General features: G+C 49.3%; 1 protein-coding gene and 1 long non-coding RNA gene across 2 annotated transcripts in view; one reads left to right on the forward strand and one right to left on the reverse strand.

The window, feature by feature from the left end:
• Positions 1-14,165, reverse strand: part of Nfia (nuclear factor I/A) — a gene marked incomplete at its 5' end in the record, with an annotated part of 308,332 nt that overhangs the window by 124,608 nt on the left and 169,559 nt on the right.
• On the forward strand, positions 3,070-6,429 carry LOC102014376. The gene is made up of 2 exons (XR_261016.2): positions 3,070-4,860; positions 6,134-6,429. It is a non-coding gene; the product is annotated as an uncharacterized LOC102014376 (long non-coding RNA).

Consider the following 14,165-nt stretch of genomic DNA (forward strand, 5'->3'; position numbering starts at 1 on the left):
TACTTACTCAAGGCAGGGGCTGACCAGAGGCCATCTGCCCCCCTGAGCGCACTCAAGCTCATGTGGATCTGCCCCAAGCGGCTGGCTCCCTGCAGGAGTCCCCTCTGTGCCCTTTTCTCCCATCGGGCCTGTGTCCATACAGAGGTCCTGCTTCTTCCACGCTCAGGTCCTGTGAGTGCAGCCCACGCCATTGGGTGTTCAGGCCCAAGACTCCCCGCAGCCTCGTGGTCTCCGAGTGGGACCTGAGCCAGGTGCCCCTGCACCCTGAAACCTTTTAGAAACCCAAGCTTCTCAGTGGAGACTTAAGGGTGGGTGATCCAGACCTCCACAAGCTCCTCAGCCCAGTTCTCCTCCTAATTCCTCTCCCCTGCTCCCCACCTGCTCCTTCAAGCAACACCAGCCTCACGAGGCCTGCCAGGGTCTCCTTCAAATGCAAGCATCTCAGCACTGAGTGGCGCCCATGCTCCTTCAAGCCCCAGCCCACAGCTCCTCGTCTTTCTCCGCAGCACTCACTGCCCCCCACACCCTGTGCTCTCCTGGTGTCGTTTCAGTCCCTGTCTCCATCAGCCCATCATAAGCTCCTGGATCCCCAAACCCAGAAAGCCGCCTGGGGCAAAAGAGCCTCCAAGAACTGCCTGCTGACAGCTGGAGGAAGCTCTGAGTCATTCCGTTCTGCCAGTTAGGAGCCATCTGGCTTGCACAAGGGTTTAGTCTGTCTGAACCTCAGTTTCCTCATTGATAAAATGGGATTAAAAATGATTTTTAAAAAGCAGACAAAGCGTGCACAGCTGTTAGTTGTTCAATTAATTGTAGCAATTGTGACCATCAGAATAGAAAAAGATCATTTCAATATCATTAAAACTAACTGAAGAGTAATGGTCTGAACTTTTAAAAGCATTTTTATAGTTTGGAGAACCTTGGCATGGGTGTGAAAGATGCATTCCCCTTTTTAAGAACAGGTTATTGGAACAAATAATCTTCCCACACTGAAATCATTTCCCCAAAAGGCAGCATTTTGATGAATTAAGAACAAAGGAATTATAAACATACTGTTTAATTACCCTTTAAAAATAAAATACATATTGAATAGAAAACACATTGAAAACTTAGGTTTGTTTGTGGATGTTTTTCCCAAAATATTGTAATAAAATGTTTGGGAACATCTAATAAAACTAATATGCAGCTGGATTTTCCTGCTCCAGAACTGATTTGTGCTGATTATAAGACAGGTCACAAGGTCTGCGTGCTTTTATTTTTTATGCATTCATTATAATTGTTACTATGGGCGAAGACTAAACACAAAAAGCCAAACATCCTGTTGGGGAACGACTTACCCATCGTGCACCACATGTTTTCTCTGTTGTCCTTGGTCGAAGGGGGATTTCCATAAAAACAGGATTCTTAGAAACTACACTGCACCCTCACTGCAGCACATTCCCTTGCAGTCACTGTCCAGGCCCTCCTTGCTGCCTCTGAGGAGCAGATGTGAGGCAGTCCACTCCCTGGCAACCGCAGCTAAGGTTTCAGGGTCTGCAGAGCGGAGCGCTCTTTCACACTGCTGTCCCTAATGTGGAACATCACAATGAACAGCTTGCAACATGTCCCACATGGCTGCAACCAAGGGCCACGCCCAGTGCAGACACCTGTCCACAGCACCAGGGCTGGGTGAGGACACGGAGCCCAACCCACACTTCCCTGCAGAGCAAGGTCGGAAGGGAGACTCCACCCTTCACACTGGAGACAACAGCTGTCCAAACATCCCTCCCTACCGACTGCTTTCCGTCCTGAGTAACAGTGATGGTGTAAACGCAAGGCCTCCTCACAGAGGAGTGAGATTCCAGGCAAAGGTCATGGGGTCAGCAGTGCATCGAGGGCTGCCCACAGCACTGAGGAAATGGCACTGCTGTCTGCGTTTGTAGGTGACAAAGCCTGCCCCACCCTGGAAAAGCCCCGGGTTCTTCCCACTCTTGGAGAAACTGCTTGCAGACAAGAATCTGAGCTCCAGCGCTTCTGCTTGAGGGTGATCACATCAGATGCTGTCTCTCTGAGAAGGCCTGCCTTCTAAATGTGTTTTTCTTTAAACGACAGAGGCATCACCCACGCTACAAGGTTCCTCAAGCCACTGGAGGACACCGTGGAGGGGGTGTGTTCACTACCCGAAAGGCAAACACCTCTGCACAGCACCCCACCAGGGCAGCTACCTGAGCGCCCTGCCCGCAGGGCTCTGGGCTCCACCTGTGAGGGCCACACTGCCCGCTTCTTTTGGGAAGGACAGGGATCTAGTCCTCAAGCAAACACCAGCTCTTACAAACGCCAGAGCCAACCATAGGAGGCCCAATCGAGTCTGCCTCGAGGAAATCACGTGAGACCAGCTACTTCTCCAGAGTTTCTCCAGAGCTGATCCCTTTCCTGATAGACCTGGAGCCCAGCTGCCTCTAAGGGTCCCTCGGGATGTGTTTGTCACTCACACGAGAGTGTTTCCGTCTCAGCATGTGGTTGCTGGGCCCTCGGAGCATCTACTTCCACAGCACAGCTGCTCCTTCAGACCTCGGCATTCGTCAGAACCAAGTGTCAGGGTGTGCCTTCTTTCCACCAGGTACTGGCATTTGTTTTCTCATGGGTAATGAGACCCACATGATTCATCATAGATGTTTCTCCCTTTTGGCTGCCAGGAAATTGAGAACCGAAATGCTATCTCCAATGTATCTAACTACAGAGAACCATGTGGTTGAATCTTCATTCGATTTTTTTCTCTAATTTTACCTTTTGTACTCCAATTTACGAATTTCCCAATACTCACTTTTTACCTGCTGATTTTTTTCTATCTTGCTGTACACATTCTTCAAGGCTGCTGATCCTTATACAAATGGTTTTTACACACACACACACCCACATATATATATATATATTTGTGTATATATGTATGTATAAACATGTGTAGGTACAGTTGGTAACTAGAAAGAGCACAATTTTAGTAGGATGTTTTTATGAGAGATAACCCTTAACAGAAGTTAAGGTGGTTGTAGTGAGCGATTCATTGTAGAGAATTATTTTAATGAGTTTATTAAATCTCCTTGGGCTGTCTACAAACATACAGAAATAGCTGTATTTAATGGCACTTTCTAAAACATTATTATGCCTATTATAGTGTTCAGAATTCTTGGAGTCTAATGTGTTAGCAGCCTAGGTTTTAAAAACTTCAGATAGGTGTCAATCTTTTAAGATTTAATGTGCTTAATGCTCCCACCCCAGAGAAGTAGGTGCAGGTCCATTTAAAGATCACATAACTAGAATATCTGCAGGAATCCCATGAGACAACACACAGGAAAGTGTGTAGTAGAACAGCAGTGGATAACTTGGTATAAATACTACTATTACTGTTACTGCCTATATAAAAATATAATCATCCAGATGAACTGTGCTTGTGATAGTAACTGTAGAAAGGCAGAAAATGAATATGGCAAAGGTAAACAAGTGTCTGTTGGGGTTCCCAGGGCTGGGTACAGAGGCCGGGCCTTCCCTATGCTGGCCTGGTGCTCTACTACTGAGCTGTGTCCCACATTCGTCAAATAATAAAAGCATTTTTCTTCGTTGGTTTGTTTGTTGAGGGGACCACGTCTACTCATGGAACTGGCTCCAGAGGCCCTAATTGGACTTTACAAAGTGAGAATGTAATCAGGAACCCTCAGTTATCTAAAAACTCTTTGATCTCCTAAATATAAAACTCAGTAGCTAATTTTAAAAGTATATGCATGAAACCAGTTAGGCCTGAGAGATGAGGAATCTTCTCCAGGGAAGTACAGGACTGCTTGCTCCGATCTTTCTGGTTATTAACCACAACCGAGCCATTCACTAATAATCCAGGAAGCACAGAACGAAGACATAACCACTACGAGGAGGTAAAACCAGTGTTCAGCACCAGCTTGCTTCCCACTGCAGGGTGTGTGCCCTCTGTTCTTCTGTTCTAAGCCTGAGCTGCTGCACAAACAAGGCTATCTGAGGAAGCAGACCGAGAGATTCTCCATTTGGATGGTCTGAGATTTCACCAAGCATTTTGAACTTGCAGGAGCCAGTGTTGCCAGACACTTCCCACAAATTCCTTATCTTCAGCTCTTCCCATGAAGATTTCCCTTTAACAAAAATGCTTTTCCTAATGGTTGGGCATTAAGTGAAAGTTTTTCTTCTACAGACATCAAGATTAAGAAAAAAATCTAACAAGCAGTGGCCTCAGTTGGGGAATATCAGTTAAAATCCTCTTTTCCAAAGTTGAAGGCAGACCTAGGTCGAGATGTCAAACGTCTGAGTCTTTTCAGAGTTCAGGGGGCAGTTCAAAAGATCGGAGAAGCAGGCAAAGCACAAACCAACGAAAAGATGGACGCAAAACTGCCACAACGGCGGTCGGTGCCGACACAACCAGAAGTCTTCTTAAAATGGCCGGCAAACCAGTGAGACACTGACCAAGTGCCCACACTGCAGCCCCACACCCACTTATTCACTGCAAAGTGCCAATGCTGCCCCTACGTGTGCTGATATCCAGAGCTCGGCTCCTGGGGCGATGCTGGGGTGACCTGGCTCACCTGCCGACCAAGAGGGCTCTGCGTGCCTGCTGTGATTCTCGAGCCATAGGTTTGCTACGACTGCCTTAGAGCCTGCACTCTGGGATTCCGCAGGGGAATTCTAGCTCTTGGCCTGCAGCTAGAGAAAACCATGTCCTCGTGGCTGTCTGTGGCTGCCAGAACCCCAAACACTTGGTGAGCACGCAGAGGAGCCCTGTTGTGCTATGATGATAGACAGGCACGGAAGTACAGTGTCACTGGCTTTGGGCTTAAACATCTCCAAACACCTGCTCTCCAAGCACAGGTGAGTTTCCCTTTACAGTGGCTTCTATTAATAAGGAAATAAACAGGATCTTATTTTCAAATGTACTCGACCACCCTGAGCAGGGACTTCCCCCTCGATGTACTCTGAGTCATTGCCACTGAAGCTACATGCAATGTATGTAAGGTGAGGCCCCGGAATGTTTTCTAGGAGTAGCTTCCGTTTTCTGAGTGTAACTCTGTGCTGAGAACTGTGCCTGGCACCTTTTCCGCATGAGCCCATTTACAAATCTCGACATTTGGCAGCTGTTAATATTCTCCCCAACTGACAGAAAAGTAAGGTGAGGCTCTGAGAGAAACAGCTACTTGTTTGCAATCATAGCCAGTTAATGGCAGCGACAGGCACAGATGCCAGATTTTTGGGTTCCTAACTCAAGGCTTTTCCTTTTATCTTTTCCTGTTTTATTTCCAGTGCTGGGGAGTGAGCCCAGTGCCTTCACACCAAACCCCCACCCTTATTTTTTATTTTGAGACAGGGTCTTCTGAGCCACTAAATTGCTCAGGTTGGGCTGCGACTTGCAATCTTCCTGCCTCAGCCTCCCAGAGTGCTGGGCTTACAGGGTGTGCCACCATGCCCAGCTTCAATGTCTTTTCTACCAATGTTCTGCTGGCTGAGTGACAGGCTGGGGTTAAGCTTCAAGCTTCGACAACTGTGAGTCTAGGGCCTGACTTATGCTTCAGGGAGCATCCAAGACAGAAGCTGAAATAGTGATGCAGGCACAGACCTTCAGCGCACCCTCCTATCTGCTCCATGACACTGACTGTTGTCAATGCTCCCCTCCGACTGCTGGACCCCACTTTGCCCTGTGGTGCTATTTTGTTGGTCTGGAAGCTGCTTCTCTCCCTACCCTCCTCAACCGCCTCCTCTGCTGTTTCCAGTCCCGGCCTGGAGTCCACATTAGAGCCTTTGCTCCCGACTGGCTCTGGGACTGTGCTCACCCACACCCCCACTGTCCTGCAGCAGTAAGCGGCCTCAGTGCTAGCCACACCCCTGCGCCAACACCAGTTACAGCGCAAAGACCCCACATCGTCACCCCACCTGCATATGAACCAGCACCAGGAATGCTGCAGGCACACAATCAGTGCTTCACATGGAGGTAAAAGAGGAAACCCCGGCACTGCTATTGCAATGTTTACATCAAAGAAAGGATATTCCCAGGGGGCCCGGAATGCTTCTGCTCATCCTCTTTCTGAAAGGATTTTGCAGGTGCCTATCACCATTCCAAGGAAGGTAATAGGGCTGTTTTTCTGTTTAGGAACCCGTGGTTTAAGTAACGTACGCTACGGATCAGCGGTTTGCAATGATGGGCTGATCGAAAGACTATCACGCTCAGCGCTGCTAAGGTTAATGGCGTTGCCTCTTACAGAGGAAATGCAGAAGTGAGGGGAAGAAACCAATGAAACACACCTCTAATGGCACGCAGAGCAGAGCCCACTGAAATGAATGCCGACTAATGAAAACATCCCCAAAGAGAGTGATTTTAGAGAAACCTTTTATCTACAGGCCCTGTATTTATAGAGTAACCTTTTAAATACAGGGTAAAAAAAGAAATTAAACTGGTAATTGTCGTGATTCATTGTGGTTCATATAACTTTCTTCAGACCATTGAGACAAATGAACCATTTAACCAAAGGTGGCTCTTCTGCCGACTCCCCACTCATGTCAGGGTCTATCAGAGCCTCCTCTGAGAGCACAGGACAAGCCCTGCCCTGGGGAGGTGGGGGTCTTGCCTGGTGTGCTGACCTCCACCTCCATCTCCACTAGCACAACTGACGGAAGCTGTCCAAGACCCAAGGGAGAAGAATTCAACATAACCAGAAAAATACACCAAAAGGCCAGTGCATCATAGCTTTCCCAGTACATTTTAGATCTTTCTATGAAGTTTATTGTTGCTTCCTTTTTAAGGGAGCATGGACATCTGAAGGCACAGAATGTGGTAGGCAGGGTTAGGATGAAGGGCAGAAGGAGAGGCTCAAAATCAGAGATACGAGCTGGACTCGAAATGGGATCAAACCTCTTTTCTGCCAGCTTAGAAGTGACTTGTCAGGGATCTAAATTTTATGCTTACCAGACCTTTCTGGCCAGAGCCTAAGAAAGCAGATACTCACATTTTCTTTTCAGAGTAGCAAACAGAAACGAGAACTGCTGGAGACAACTGTATCCCTCAGCACCTCAGCAGCTAACGAGACAGATGTCTCTATGTCAAAACAACACAGGTGCGGGGCAGGCCTGATTGTCTCCCAGCTGACGGACCCCAAAGGAAAGGTTTAAGCTGTTGAAAACTGGAGCTAAACGCCAGTGAACAGACTCATTACACACCTACCACGCACAGCAAGGACAGCCGTGTGTTGCTGCTGAAAGCTTAGGTGGGCGCGGGGCTCCTTGAGGATTCAGCTGGGAATCTTGCAAGTGTGACAGCATCGCATGTGACCACCCTGCCCCCAACAGCGGGGTGCCCCACGGGCAGTCGGAGTCCTCAGCTCTGCACCCTGGCAGGGATCTGTGAACACCATGGATGGGTGGGCTCTGTGCCGATGAAAACACAACGAGGGGGAAAGAAAACCACTCTTCCTTTGAGGGATTCCAGCCCACCTACCACCAGCCTCTGCAGAAACAATTCAAAAACGTGCATGGATACATGTACCATGTAAAACTATGATCAAGGGATTCAAACTTCTAAACGAGCGGCTTCCCAGAGAACTGTATGACTTGTTGGCAAATGCGGAGAATGATTTCAGAAGCCTCTCGAGCATCTCTCTGACTTTGGTTTGGGTGTATTTCTTGGAGAAGCAGTAGTGTAAGAAGGGCAGAGCGATCCTGCAGCAGGAGAGATGTACACGGCACGCGAAGGCATGGCATGGGTCTGGGCTGTGAGACAGATGCATGACACACGTGGCTCTCCCTCTCCGGGCTTCCACAGTCCTGTGACTGATGCCTAGAAGAGTCTCGGGCGCACAGCAGGTGTTTCATAAATAAATAAACCTTGGTTGGATAGAAGGTGGTATGTGAAGACAGTGTGCAGGTTTTTATGGCTCACGGTAGACAGTGAGGAACTGGAGAAGAGGCCAGTGCAGTAACGGACACACCGCACGGGCTCTCCCTCAAGGAGCCTCGCTGAGTGACACCAGAGTGGTGGGGGAGTCCTGCCTTGCCATCCCCTCCCCTCTCTTGCACCTGAATTCTGCTGCAACCTAAACTCAGCGGCCAGCCTTTTCCAGGCCTCGTTTAGCAGGCTGGTCCCCCAGCTATCAACGTCACTGGTGCCATTCAAAGCCTTTTCTTCAATATTTACACAATGAAAGGCCACTTCAGCCTGAGCTTTGAGCACATTAGATTTTGACAGCTTGAAATGTCATTCTCAAAGCAAGGACTTTTCACATGTATTGCATCCTGGCTCTAACTGTTCTATAAATGCAAATGCAAATATCCTTGACCAGAGAATCTTGAGCATCAGGCTGTAAGGATGTTAGTGAGATTACATGAAGTTCTCTTTAACTGTATTAGTTTCCATCTGACATCCACTAAATCGAATTAGAGTAAAGTGGCGAAGCCTAGGTTTGAAAGGTGGATGCCAAAGAAGTCACATTCTAATTTTATTTCCGCCTCTCATCTGTGGATGTCTTCTAGCTGTCGGCCGCTGTCAGCCGCAGCCAATGGCTTCCTCCCCAGCATGCGTCTAGAACCCGGCTATGCAAGACCAGCAGACAGGGCCGAGGCGGGAGACCATAGGGCATTGGGCCTTGCTGACTGGGCCCTGCCCAGCGTGTTCCTCCTGCTGCCCATACCTGGTCTCCTCCTTGCCCATAGGGAGCACACCCTGTGCTGTTCTACCAAGAGTTGGAATCCGCTGACTTGGAAAATACCTCAATGATGCATTTTTTACTAAGAAAAGAGATTTCCAGAAATGCAAATTTACAAAACTCAAGGAAAAAAGAGATGGTGAAACTCCTCTGCATTTAGAACTCACCATCACCCTGGAGTGGCTCAGAGAAGACAGGAAAAAGGAAAGGACGGCGCTCTCAGCGGCAGGGCCCACACTTACATCACTGTGAATGTGGCTGTGTGTCCCCAGGCGAGACCCACAGGTTCCCGCGCAGCCTCCCCCACCCCAAGGCAGCCACACGTACGGCTTGGCGTGCACCCTGCAGGAACACAGGAAGGGCGCAAGCCTGGCCGAGGAGACAGCACAGCGTGAAGGGAGAGGAGCGGAGGCCCACATCACTGCGGCAGGAGCTGGTGCAAGTCGAGGCACACAGATCCCGGATGGGCTCCAGGGCTGATGCCAAGGCACAGGAAGTCCTATGTCACACCTGGGGGCACAGGTACACCTGGTGGTGTAAGTCAAGTGCTTAAGGCACCCTTCTGCCAACACTAGGCACTCCACTTCCCTACCCGTACCTTCCTCCACGGCCTGCCCATCTGTCTGGCAATGCGCCTATCACAGTGAAGCCTCAGGCAAATGCTGTCCCCTCGTGAGGGCAGGCATGTGGTGGGGTTGGGGCCTGCCTCTCCTTACGCTTATGTCTCCCCTGGTCCAGCACTTAGCACGTGCAGAGGAGGATGGTCTGGGAAGAGGACAAACCTAGACTTCTCCACCCAGACCCTTCAGAGAGACCTTAGACTCCTGGGCTGGCACTCATCTTCCACCCATGCCTCCCCTGCCTACTCCACTCACCCCAAAGCCATTTGCTGAGTGCAGGACACCATCTGGACTAGACCACAAACACTGGTTTCTACTCAAGGAATATACAGCCTGGAATAGTGAGACACACCAAAACATCCCCACCAAAAAAAACACCACTGGAGCTCCTTTTTATATTTATTTTGCATCTTCTAAAAAATAATAAAGAATTAATTCTGGACCAGGGTGCAGCTCAGTGGTGGAGCTCTAGCCCAGCAGATGTGACCCATGGGTTCCACCCCTAGCATCATAACAAAAACCCTAAAAACTAGCTCTTCCTACCACCATCTCCTCCCCTTTGGAGCTGTGTCAGATGGTCACATGTCACCCCATAGCCTGTCACAGTCCCCAGGGGAAGGTGGAAATCTGCACACCTCTTACTGGTCTCGCTGTGGGCATACTGAGATACATTTCCATTTCCATTTGCTGGTGTTTGGTTAAAAGAACTGACAGACTGTCCAGCATTAGCTAATTAACTATCACTACTACTGCCTCCAATTATACACCCCAACTACATATTATCATGCACTGTAATGTGTAATGCTATGGCATTATGAAATGATACAATTACAGACCACAATTACAAGGCATCACATGTCCTTGCTATTCCTCAACGTGACATTTTCAGTTTCTCTGGGTTAGGGAAGAAAACACTTTTAGAAAGTACACGGAAAATCACACTGAGGAGCTGATTATAGCTGCTGTGTATAAAGCGCTCCAACTCTCCTCGTCATCTCCATGCCTTCCCCAAGCTTCCCGGGGGTACCTTGCTCGCCCACTGCTGGCCCTGGCCGGCTGGCCCTGAGCACCTTTGCTCCTCCTCTCCCTGGAACCGCCATGGCACATGAGGTGACACACTCACAATTTTGGGTCTCCTGCAAGCATCCCCGACTATAGTCAGCTTCCTCGCCCTGCCGCTGTACGCATGGAGTCCTCACAGCGCTCCTGCCCCTGGCTCTAGAACTCCACACCCCGACTGTGGGGAGGGCTCTGCACTGCCAGTGTTTTGTATTCCTGACTCAGCCCTATGCCCCTTATGTGGAAACACCCCACTCGAGCTGACTTCCATGGGGGATCACAACCAGTCCTGCTTAGGTGGAGCCGAGTCCCACGCTGCCTGGAAAGAGCACAGGCCAGGTCCCTCTGCTGTGAGGTCTTCTCTGCCCTACCAGCTGCTCTGCTCTGCCTTCCGGTTTCCAGGAGACCTAGGGGCTGCAGCCCAGGTCCAGGGCAGCAGCTTCCGACCTTGTACCACGCAGGACTCAGATGATGATTTCCTTGCATGGAGCCTGCCCCTCAAAGCATCGAAGCTGCCACCTTGATCAAGTAACCGATGCTCATGTCTTCCCACGTTTTCCGACGAACTCAACATTCACATCCAGAGCTGCTGCTAGTGCAGGAGCCCGTGAGTCCGAAGCATAGAGCCCAAGGGCTCCAGCCTGTGCCACGCTCTCTAGAGCAGGAAACATCATTTCTTTTCAGATGCTTTTCCTTTGGCTCCTTCAAGGACCCAGCCAGTAGCTGTGGGTCAGCCTTGTGCTCAGGTCTCCTTGTGAGCACCCCAGGGTGCTGGTCTACAAGCCTCAAAACTGAAGGGTCTTGTGCCAACCTGTAAGGCCATTCCCAGGAATGCCCAGCCAACAGCTGCCCTGCGCCCCCTCTCATCCATCCTCATGGGACACACTTCCAGTTCCAAGCACAGCTGTGCATGGGATCGAAGAGCTCCATTCAGGGAGCATCCACAAATTTACGAGACAACCTCCCCAGAAGTTAACATGATCTTGTGTGTGGGACATGCTCCGAGTCAGATATCCTAATGAACTTCATCTAGCTCTCTTGAAATGGAAAATTAACCAGTTCTTTTAAATAATTTAGTAATCTAAAATGAAAGGGATAAGGTAAAAATTCCCATTGTATTGCACAAAAAATGGGGAATGGGGAGAAACCGTTATGCTTTCAATAAAATGACATTCCCACATCTTCTGCACCAAAAACACTTTCAAACTGTCTCCTGTCACTCAACACAGGATGGTACCTGGTATAAACACAGCACATGCATCTCTACCTCTACCTCCCGCAGGAAAACGAAAATTTAGTCCACTGCTTAAAAATATTTACTCACGAACCACAGATTCATAATCATTGAGGCTGCACAAAAAGAGGAAAGAGTGTTCATTAAAAGTAAGGATTTTTTCCATAAAAATATTACATTGCCAAAAAAATTTACAGCAAGAAAAATACGTCTGAGAGCACATGATTCATGTCTGTGAGGCGGTGGCAGAGGCAGTTATATGCTGAGTGTCCACCACAGATGTGCCCTGAGCTGAGCGCACGCGCACACACACACACACATACACACACACACACACACACACACACACACACACACACACACACACACTCCCCATCCTGTTAGCTCTGAGCATGTAATCAAGCCTGCAGGTCCCTAAATCGAGCTGCAGCAGATACCCAGGAAGGCAGGAGGAGGAAGGAAGGAAGACGATCATACATGTGACAGAAACAAGAGAGGAAAAGGGACAAACATGAACCCGAACAGAACGGGCAGGAAGTGCACTTCCAGAAGAGGCGAAAGCATCTCACCTTATAAACGAGGAAAAGGAAGTGTGAGAGTTTACTGTTTGTGAGTTGCAGATCTGAAGTTTGAACTCCCTTTGTTCTGACAGCACAATGTACTAAACAATCAGACTCAGGAGTTAGAGCATTTGGGCACTGTCTGCCTTCTAGCCTATGCACACACTATTTAAATTCTGTGTCTTGCTGTGCTTGTCTGTAAAATGGGCACACTAAAAGCACTTATCTTCAAGATTGCATCAAGAATAAATGAGATCATGAAAACAGAATCTGTAGGAGAGTCTGTGGCTCTAGAGCAATGAGCTACTCAGCTCAGCTGCAGCAAGGACCTGGTGGAGCTGCATGCGGCTCTGCACCCCTCCCAGCCACACTGCCCTTGGCTGTGACTCGGGGGAACTGCAGACACAGGCCCTTCCACAGGCGACTCTGGCTCGGGACTCTCCTGGGCTGGCCGCACTGTCTTGGGAGCTCCCCACCCTCTCCGCTCTCCACCCAAGGCTCAGGCCATGTTCCGCCTTGTGTTCTCCTGGCTGCTCCTGTCCCCTCCGGGCACAGGGCCCAGCGAAGTCCATAGCGAAGCTGACCGATCTCGTGGTCACCTCCGTGAAGATCATCACGACCTGGCTCTGCAGCCTGTGGTGCTGAGCTCCGTTCTCCACACGAACTTTCCCCTGAGTCTGCACAACCGTTTCAGCGGAGGGCTCACCAGTCACATCCACATCTCTGCTGTCTTCCGATGGCTTCAGCCTTCATCATCCCTGGCCGAGGAGTCCCAGTTACCAGTGAAAACTCAGGCCGAGCTGCAAACAGTGTGTGCCCATAGCCACAGCACTTTCTATTTCAAGTGTCTCTGCAGCACCTCGTCTCCACTTTACCTCTGAAGTGGAACTGCCTGGTGCTCCATTACTTGACAGTATTTCTATTTTTATCATCTTTCTGAGGTAAACAGTCTGCCAATAATGAGAGGTTGGGACAAGATACACGTCCCCTGCATGGGCTTTGAAAAAGTGCCTTGTGCGCCACACCGGCCTGATGGTCGGCTGCCCAGTGACCCACTAGCTGAACTCACACGCCTGCCAGCACAGGCTGTGGGGCTCGCCTCTGTGCTGCACCCAGCAGTCGGGCCTGACAGCAGCTTACTGTTCTAAGCAAACAACGGGCCAGGTACCGGGGCACAGAGGGATGGGATTTAAGCAGCCAGGTCCTGAGGACTTGAGTACCGTTCCCTGGCTTCATTTGCAGGGGGCTGTACTCCAGGTGTCCAACACCTTGTGACCAGGGAAATCATCAGTGACTGACCAACACTCTCCACGTGCTGCATATGCTGCCTGTGTGACCTGCACGTGAATACGCGCAGAGTAAGGTATACACGTGGTTTGGTTTAGATCAAGAATGGATACTTTTTAACTTTTTATCTATGTATTTATTTTGGCTTTTTGGAGACACGGTCATGCTGTATGGCTCAGACTAGCCTTGAACTCACTACATAATCCAGGCTGGTCTCCAACTCATGGTGATCCTCCTGCCTCAGCCCCACAAGTGCTGGGATTACAGGCATGTGCCACCACTGGATATTTTTTTTTATTCATCCTATGCATTACTTAAAAATTATTCATTGTTTTTATCTGAAATTAGAATTTAAGTTGGCATTTGGTATTTTTATTTGCTAAGTCTAGCAGCTGTTAAGCAAAATCAACCTTCACAGTAGATGTACTTGAGATCTAGGGGTTTACAAACTACTGGTGTTGTGAGACAAAAGTTAAACTGAAACGCACCAACTTAGACCTCTGTTATGAAAAAGGAATCCCTGGCAAGAGTGGGTACATGAAGCCATGACTCCAGGGAGGAAATCAGCTCTGCACGACACACACATGAGGAAAACTTCGGGGACATGGAGGACGCCACCAGGAGTGAGAGGCTCTCCCTGGATAACGAAATAACCTCAGCTATGGGGCCACAGGAGCTCTGTGCTGCCACTACTGAGGACACGCCGATGACATCAGGACATCAGGAA

Source organism: Chinchilla lanigera, unplaced genomic scaffold, assembly GCF_000276665.1.
Source record: "Chinchilla lanigera isolate Chin_1 unplaced genomic scaffold, ChiLan1.0 scaffold00022, whole genome shotgun sequence".
In the NCBI taxonomy this organism is placed as follows: domain Eukaryota; kingdom Metazoa; phylum Chordata; class Mammalia; order Rodentia; family Chinchillidae; genus Chinchilla; species Chinchilla lanigera.